Here is a 9,439-nt window from a genome sequence, read left to right as displayed (position 1 = left end):
GCCGCAAATCATCATCCTGCGGGCCGCAAATGGCCCGCGGGCCGCGAGTTTGAGACCCCTGTTTTAGATGAATTTGATGTCAAAACACAGTTCTGTATTTGGTCGTAGTCCAATACATTTGAGCATAGCTGTTTTGCTCTGATCTCTGAAGTTTGATCTGTGACTTTTACAGTTTTTTATTCATTAGCTTTTGTTATAGCATGGTCCAGGTGAAGACCCGATTCTGATTGGCTGCTGGGTGTGGATACACTCCTAAGATAGAAGGCTGCTTCAAACCAAAGTTTCCTTCATCTTCAGTACAAAAACAAGCAGTAAGAGATGAAGTTTCTCTCTGAACTGATGCTTTGTTAAACCGAGTGTGATGTTCAGCTTATGTCTTAGTTTCCTTTGCTGCTGCAGTCGAAGTCCGTGTCAGCTCAGCAACGCGCTGTCATGTTATTGTGACAACGCGCAGCACCACGTATCAAATAGTCCACTTTTTGTGATGAAGTGATCTACACCAAAAAATAAAGTGTTAAAAATCGATTGAATATTTATTTCTTTTGTAAGTGATCATGGTGGAAGCCGGAACCGTCCTCTGCTTCGCGTTGGACAGTTCAGGCTTCCACGTCGTGCATTAATGGCATTATCCTTTCCTTGTCTTGTTTTATTTTTCGTTTTGTGGTCGTTATTATTAGCTGTGTGGTTTAAGTCTCCTCGTTGGATGGTATGAATTTTATGTCCCAGCAAGTGTTTCCAGCATTTTCTATGTTTCATTTGGCCTTATGTCATTTTTCTTCTGAACTGGCTCATCTTGGGTATTAGCAGTGCCTGCGTACATATTGAGATTTCCTTCATCGTGTCTGTCCTCCTCATCTGTGATGATGTTGGAGGGCAGAGCCAAGGAGAAACAGCTGATATAGACGGTAATCACATGACCTCTGTGAGGAATGACAGGTAAAATGTGTCAATCAAGAACAAAAAAAGACCTTTCCCCTGACAGAACATGTCTGTTAAAGGAAACCTAAAATAACAGCATTTACAGACACTTTTTAAAAGCTAGGAATTAATAATGCAATAGCAATAATAGAAAAAAATGAAACACACTGGTATCGAGTAAACCTAACGGCAGCACGGCTTTAAACAAACATTTAAACAGTTTCAAACAGAGTCCTTTCCTGAACAGAGTCAGTCCTCCTGAACTCACTGACTGTTAGAAAGCATGAATGAACTCTTTTAGATACGTAGTTGTAGAAGCTAATCTTTCTTTAACAGTTCTGGTATCGCCTGTCCGTCCTGGGATAGGATCTCTCCTTCATGTGGGAATCCCTAAGGGGAGGGAGGGTCTAAGGGCAGGGATAACCAGTTTTATTTAGTCTTAGTTTTTAACTATTGTTCATATTTTGAAGCCCAATGAGGCAAATTCTTTTGTGATTTTGGGCTATATAAATAAAATTGAATTGAATAAAAGATCTTTGCCTGGAGGGTTGATACACAGGAAAAATCCTCAAACCTCACATGACCAAAAGGTCCAGAAAACATCTTTAAAAACAACCCTAAAGCCCAGAAAGATGAGACATTACAGCTGGATATTTCCTTTTGAAAGGTGATTTGTAAATGCTGGTTTGTCCCTCTTTTACAAAGAGAAGCTCCTCCCTGTGTGTGCTGGTAACACTTTCATTTACACCGTGGTACTAAGTATTGCAATAGTGTATTTAAGATGTAATTACAGAGCATTTGTTTTGTACTTACTGGGTACTTACAAAGTAAATAATACATGTGGTATTTAAGTTAAAGCCCCATTAGTTGTCACACACCTAGGTATGTGACATGTGTTCTCTGCATTTGACCCCTCCCCTGGGGGAGTGGTGAGCTGCTGACACAGCCGCGCTCGGGAACTGTTTGGTGGTTTAAATCCCCAGTCCAACCCTTTAATGCTGAGTGTCAAACACAGAAGCACTGGGTCCCATTTTTACAGTCTTTGGTCTGACTCAGCCTGGGTTTGAACTCATGACCTTCCAGTCTAAGGCGGACACTCTACCACAAGCCCACTGAGCTGGTCCCAGTGGTAGCACCTGGGAAGTGATGCTGTATCCACTTGGTTTCTCCATAGTACCTAAGGGCATTTTGGTGTTGAGTTCATGTGTCTCTGGTGGCACACAGTGCAGGTAAGAACATGGTAAATACAAATGAAGTGCCTTGAATTTACTTGTTAACTTAACGTGTGTTTCATGGTATTTAACATGTGTAACAAGATAGTAAGTAACCATAAATAACTTTTGAAATACCATGAAGAAGTTCCTAGAATGTCATTTTTACTTATAATACTCACAGTATTTACTATAAATGAGAAGGAAGTCAGTACACAGAAAGTACCATTTAATGTAGAGTGAACATGTTTTAGCGGGTTTCATGGTAACAGACCCTTTTCACGGTGACGTCAGACAAAATGGCTGAAAATGGGAATAGTTACTTCCGATGTTCCGATTTAGAACGGCAAAGCTGACAGCTGAACGCTGTTTGAAGCAATTTTATGTAAGCAATAACAGGTAATCTTACCAATTTAATCAGAAAAATGTTCAATATTTATTTTATGAATGTCCTGTTAAACTGTATTTTCATTTCCTGTCTTAGATCGTTCACAAATCTAAACACAAATTTGAATAATCCTTTAATATTTGAGGTTCTATTGAAAATATGGACCTTTCATTTGAGCAGAAATTAGAATGACAGATATATTATTCTAATCGGTTCTGTTTTGGCTGATGTTGTTCACACGTGTTTTAAGTGTGATTGATTACAAAAACTGATGGAAATTCAGGTTGGCCGAACATAATATGAGCAGCTAGATGCACATTCCTGTGTGTTGGCCGCGCCTGTTTTAGTTGTTGTGATAAGAAGTATTTGTTGTTTTTCAGGGCATTTTAAGGGATAATTGTAAAGAGAGAAATAATCCACGACTGGTTTAATATCATCCAGAGGATTTTGGAGAAGCAGCTGTGGAGCATTCTGCAGGAGGAATACTGACATTTGATCTGAGAGGGAAACAATAGAACCAGGGAGGATACTTTTTTATTAAGAAGACATATTTCTGTTACTATTGGTTAGGTTACCTTTCATTATTTAGGTAAAATAGCTTTAAACAGCGTTCAGCTGTCAGCTTTGCTGTTCTAAACCAAATACATAATATATAACCAGAGGTCACTCTGCACACTCGCCATTTTGAGTGATGTCCCGAGAAAAGCGTCTATTGTACGTAAAAAGTAATTACAGACACACTGACTTTCTTTAACAGTCCAGTTCCACCTTATTTACTTCGGTATTACTACGAAGTGAACAAACCTGCCATTTATTACTGTGAGTAACTGAGTGGACTTAAAAGGTAGTTTCTATGAAAATACGTTTTCCTCCCAAATGGTAAGTACCATGAAATACACTATAATCTAACATGTAAAGTTTCATACTATGCCTCATAAGTACTATGAAAGTTACTATCCTCTTACATATAGTGAGTACCATGATACACTGCTCACAAAAATCAAAGGAACACTTTTTTTATTGGGCCTGGCATGATTTGAATTAAACCTGTCTGATAATTTTCTGGTTGGTTAAGCAGCTGAGGGCCTCGTTAATCAATTTCAGCTGTATTGGTGTTCATGGAATTAACAACAGGTGCACTTCAGTGGCAACAATTAGAAAACCCTCCAAACAGGACTGGTGTTACATGTGGAGGTCATTTCAAGTTTCTCCCTCTTGATCTTTTTTGGCTGGTTTTCCACTCGTGCTGATTTTGGCTTGATAATTATCTCTACTGGCAGTATGAGGAGATTCCTTAACCCTACAGAAGTTGCACAGGTTGTCCAACTTCTCCAGGATGGCACATCCACACGTGCTGCAGCAAGAAGGTTTAATGTGTCTCCCAGCACAATCTCCAGAACATGGAGGAGATTTCAGGAGACTGCTGGTTATTCTGGGAGAGCTGGACTGTAACTGTGTTGGATGTCTTGTTGTAGATAAAATGAATGGTGAATATTTAACAGAAAGGAGGATTTAGTGAAGAGAAAAGTCCGGGGTGAGAGCCTCCTCTAGTCAGGAAGCGACGCGACTCTTACCCTACAGTTGCTGAGCTCCTCCGCTCTCACTATGATGGTGCCGCATTTCTTTCCTGGGATTCCACTGCAAAGGCCACAATGAGAAGAAAGACAACAACAATGAGCAGCCTGACCCACATTTCAGTCTGGGAAAACAACAATGGAAAATACTCTTTGTTTCTGCATGCTTTGCTAGTTTTAAATAATCTACTTTAGATTAAAGATGACAGCTGAAGGGCCAAAGCAGCAATGATCCGTTTTTTTCATTTTTCCTTCCACCTGAATTTCAATCCAAACAAAGCCAAGAACACGATTTAACTTTGACACATTGATCCTCCTGAGTTTTCACATCAAGCAAATTAAAATGGTCTCAAAATTCTAAAGTGATAAACCAGCATCTACATGCTCTGTTTGCTCTTCAGCACAGAAAAAGTAGAAACGGCAACTTTCAGCGGATAATTGTAAAAATGATAGTCTCACACAAAAAGTCCCTGGAGGATTTATTTGGGAAAGAAGAAGAGCTGAAATGAAAACAGCCAGCGTGAGAGTGTTCATTGTTTGAGCTTTTACAGCTGTCTAAAGCTCATTAGTGAACAACTTGTTACCATCTGTCTTCTACACAAAGACCCTGGGAATTATGTGTTGCATTATATTATAAACCATTAGTGTATTTTTTTCATTCTGTCCATTTCATGTTCTTGCAGTGCTGGCAGGGATTCCCACTGGGGATTCTTGACACTTCACTGATGTTTTCTACCTGTCTAAACTTCTAGATGTTAACAACTTGATTTGTTTTGTAAAAAGTATATTCACACTTAAAGACCCGCTCTGAGGAAAACTGTGTATTTTATGTTATTCTGATGATGGCAGACTTACATAAAGAAAATTTAATTAAAATTGACATTTCTCAGTATATCTTTGTTCAAATTGTCGTGAATCGGGAGCAGAAAATAAAAAGTAAGACCGTATTTGTGATGTCAAAAGCTGCGTGGACCTCAGGCTCCATTCTGATGCATCCAGCAGACAGATAGATCCATGAACGTCTTTGTTTTCCTGGTCTGAGCTGGAATCTGGACCAGAGCTGTACGGCTGGATACCGTTAAGAACCGCTAAGGTTATGTTAGGGTGTGAGGGCTGTAAGCTAGTGGGAGAGTGTGTAAACAGATGGATGTGGGAGCTGGGGTGGGGTTGCTCAGCACCAATTCAGAGGTGAATATTTACTCAACTCCTGCCGCTCTGCAGAAACTATGTCAAGTTTTTAGATTTTGGCAAAAAAAAACAAAAAACAAAAAAAAACATAAAAATAAAAAAAGACCACTAGGAATGTTTTGAACACAGCGCAAAAGATGAGTAAGACTTCATGCTTTGTGTCTGTGAAGTTAAATTATTTAAGCAACTGTCAGAAAATGAAAATAATTTATGATTTATTAAAAAAAAAATTATTTATTTGATAGACAAACACATTTGTTTCATTTTCATTTTATTCTCTTCTGTTCCACTCACATCTGGAAGTTACAATTGTTTTACCCATAATTCAGAGTAATATTACATTTTCAGTTGACAATTCAGTTTAGCATTTGATGATGTTATCTATTACGATTTGTATTGTGTCACTTTAAGAATTTGTGAGTAAAACATTACAATTTTCAGCAAACAAGATCAGGAGAGTGTAACAACATCCAGTTACATTTAATGCTGTTTGTATCTGAGCCTGTGCTGCGTTATAGTAATCCAACAAAACCAAAGAAAGGAGGCTGGCTGCTAAAAATAGAGCAAAGGAAGCCGCAGACTGTGTACAGGACTCAGAGCAGTGACAGAGAGCTGATTACATTTGGCTAAACACTCTTCTCTAACACAAAAGCAGACACATGTAAATGCTGCGAGCCCAGCCCACCTGATCCTCAAAGATGTCTTCCTTTGAAGGAAGGAAGTGCAGCCACTGAAAATCATTTGTTTGAAACAAAAACAAAGCTTTGAAAAGAGGCAGATGGATAGAAGCACTGAAAAAAGACAGTGGAGACAAAAAAGGGACGAGTCTAAATGTGCCTTTTTCTTCAGAACTTCATTGGTGTCCACAATCATTGGGGAGGAAGGGACACTTCACATTTCATATTCCATAAATCATTTCTTCTTAAGTATGCCAAATGTAGCATAGGATCACATGTATGGATGTAGTTTACTCTTAAGGCTTAAGACTAGCATGACACAGGCCCTTTAACATCAAGTTAGAGGTATGTAGTGTTTTTCACTCAAACTCAAAAGAGACAGAATGGAAAAAATCATTTTTAAAAATCACTTTGTATATTTTTTTGATTATTTACTTGTAAAATGTATCAGAAAATAAGTATTTATCCTCTACTAACAAGTAGAAATTCTGTTCCTCACAGACCAGTTTCTTCTTCTAGACGCTCTTCTTTCCTCTCTTATTCTCACCCGGATATCTGTATAAAATACATCTGTCCACGTCCCGAAACAGTCAGACTGCTGCTAGAGGACTTTAAATAAATTGGTAATAACTACTGGCTATGGTAAAGAGTATTGCTCAGAAGTTTGCCTGGAGTAAAAACAATCAGGACATTTCCATCATGTCCATCAGAAGAAGCGCTCAGTGTGTGTGTGTTCATTTGTGGGGCAGGAAAAGTAAAAAATAAAAGAGTGTATTAGGATAAAACAGGACAAAAGGTTTGATCTGATGAACTGTCTCATATTGATGACAGAAGGATGTTTCCAGCTTAAGAAGAAACCTCTTCTCTCAGATGTTTCCTTGTTTGAAGGAATCGCTGTTTTTTCTGTTCACTCTCATCAGAGAAGCTCTCATAAAATCTTTATTACATCAATTTTAGACATTTTTTATCATGTTTTTATTTCCTCAATAAGAAAATATATCTCTAGTTTGTTCCATGAGATCATAAAGTCTTTCAATACTCATTTTATCTTGATTACTTGGGGCAAATGTAATGTTATCAGTGGAGATTCCTCTTGATTACATGTGAAGTCTGATGAACATAAATGGACCGTGCAACATTGAAAGTGTGAAACGTGGAGACAAACTGGAGAATCACTGCTTCATTTGAAGCTGTGCATGCATTTCTGCTGTAAAATGATGTGAGTTGCATACAGGACTTTTATTTTTATGAAGGAATTGATTTTACGGTTCTGCCTGGCCTGTGTTCTTCCTGCGTTGTTGAACTGTCTTTTTGGTTCTTTGAAATAATTTATGTTGCACAAAATTAGACGGGATGTTTAACTGGATGGGTTTTCCTATGCATGAGAACGCACAAAAAAACATAGACACGCAAAGTGAATAAATAAATAATTCAATCGTGCACAATCTCAAGCACAGGGTTACTGAAATAGACAGAGATCTGTAATAATAGTGAATGGCTGCAGGCACAGGTGATTACATAACTGTGAGACGGAGACACATTCTTACATCAGATTTCTTGTGTACCGTTCCTCAGCAGAGCCAAAAAGGAGCACCAACTCATTGATGTTGACTCTCATCCACACACAGTGTATCTACATGCACGCATGCGCCGCTTTTCTCCTTTACAATCTACTGGAATGATCGTGTTAGCGGTTGAAAAGTTACAGCATGTTAAAGCGTCACCGATGACGCCTCAGGTGTTAAAGGGTTAATGATGATCAAAGGTAAACTGAAGTCAGTTTCCCTCCACCAGCAAAAATCTTCACTTACAGGAAATGTAAAACTGCAAACCAGTTGGATGTGGTTTGTAGCATCTTTTAGTCCGTGTCAGTCTAAAAGATGGAGCTGGATGTTTTTCTAGATGGACTGTAAGTCTGTGACGAGAGCGACGCCGCACCGCAGGATCTTCCAAAGCTAAATCAAAGCTCTCGCTGAGCCGCCAGTGTGAAATTTGTCATGAACCATCCACAGATTTAATCACGATTTTGTAACACTAATCAGCAACTGAGACCAAAATCAGACATTTAATTATTTCAAAATGTATCTGATGATTTCTTTGGGCTCAGTTTACGCTTCTCCAGGAAACACGCTGGGAGCTCACCAGCGACCTCGCCCCGGGAAGTGTCCCTCGTGACTGCACGCTGTTTATCATCACAAGATGTTTACAGCGTGTCATTAGGCCCGCTGCTGTTTATCTATTCATCTCATTTGGCTGATGGAGACGGAGCGCTTTCATCAGGAACTTGGCCCATTTCTACGCCCCTGTTTTGCTTCACATCAAAGACAAACAGTTGCAAGTGATGTAAAAAATATTTCACATGTTGATTTCCATTTCACAATGTCGTAAAAATTGGATGTAAGCGCTCGGGATGAGCCCAGAGAGCTTTTCCAGCCCCTAATGAAAAGGGCTATTGCAATACAAGCCTTTTCAATTATGACATCTTGTTTAAAATGGCCCAGGACATTTTTGAGAGTGTATTTGCTTGTTTGTTGGTACATGCTGTGTTGTGCTACTTACATCAAAGGCTTTTCCAAGCGACTTCCCAGGGACCCAACTATTTCACCCAAAGTACAGAAAGCCTGACCCAGGAAATCCTACATGGGGAGAACATGGAAAGCAGGGCCATGAGTTACAGAGAAAAACATTAATTATGATGCTCTACATATTTATTCACTTGTCACATGAGGTTAACCGTTCCATCTCCACCAATGTGAAGCAGAAACAGCCTACAGCAACATTCCCAGAGATGTCCTCCTTTCTTTCTGTCCTGCTGCCAAATGTTACTCAGAGCCATTTATAAAGCTGCCAGGACAGAAACAAGCAGCTGAAAGCTGGCATTTGACTTGAGGCTTCACTTATTGTTCAGGCAATAATAAAAGGAACATTTTCTCTTCATTCAAACTGTCAGTTTGGGTGATTTGATACTGTCTGTCACATAATGATAACCTGAGCAGTCACCGTGGGCTGAAGGAAATTGCGGAGGGGTCTTTTTTCATGTCCGTCTTTCTAAGATGTCTTATCCCCTCTTGCTTCTTTTCTCCACTATTTTGCTGTCACTCAGGCCAAACAAGGTGGCGGTTGGTTGAGTGTGAGCTCAGCCCGCATACAGATTAACTAAGCAGGGGCAGAAAGTGTGCACACCACAGGGGAACACAAACATGGAGATCTGTTTGGAGTTGGCTTTTAGCTAAATTGAAAAACAGGCAAACAGTAAAATCCTACGTGTGACTTCTAGTAACTCCTGTAATGGCAGCTTGAGGTCAGAAGTGGAAAGGACTTCAGGTGGTTTTGTTCACTGCAGGTGGACCACAAGAGTCTCAATTTCACAAGAAGAGGTCTAATGCTGCGTTCACACTACATGTAATTAGGTGGTGCTGGACGCTATTCCAAAGGTAAGTTCATAAACTTATACTGTGGGAGGAGCTACTGTCCAACTTTTTC

General features: G+C 39.4%; 1 protein-coding gene across 1 annotated transcript in view; it reads right to left on the bottom strand.

The window, feature by feature from the left end:
* The window catches only part of LOC112152403 (copine-8), a 66,314-nt gene extending 57,709 nt beyond the window's left edge, over positions 1 to 8,605 (bottom strand). Inside the window, exons 1-2 of the mRNA XM_024281963.1 lie at positions 8,516 to 8,605; positions 4,092 to 4,155 (exon numbers count right to left, since the gene is read on the bottom strand). The gene's annotated coding sequence lies outside the window, so the exon portion shown is untranslated. The remainder of the gene's footprint in view (positions 1 to 4,091; positions 4,156 to 8,515) is intronic.
* Between the last annotated feature and the right edge of the window lie 834 nt (positions 8,606 to 9,439).

The sequence above is a fragment of the Oryzias melastigma genome, linkage group LG6, assembly GCF_002922805.2.
Source record: "Oryzias melastigma strain HK-1 linkage group LG6, ASM292280v2, whole genome shotgun sequence".
Lineage (NCBI taxonomy): Eukaryota > Metazoa > Chordata > Actinopteri > Beloniformes > Adrianichthyidae > Oryzias > Oryzias melastigma.
Note: the sequence above shows the minus strand (reverse complement) of the source record. Positions and strands in the feature narration are given on the sequence as shown.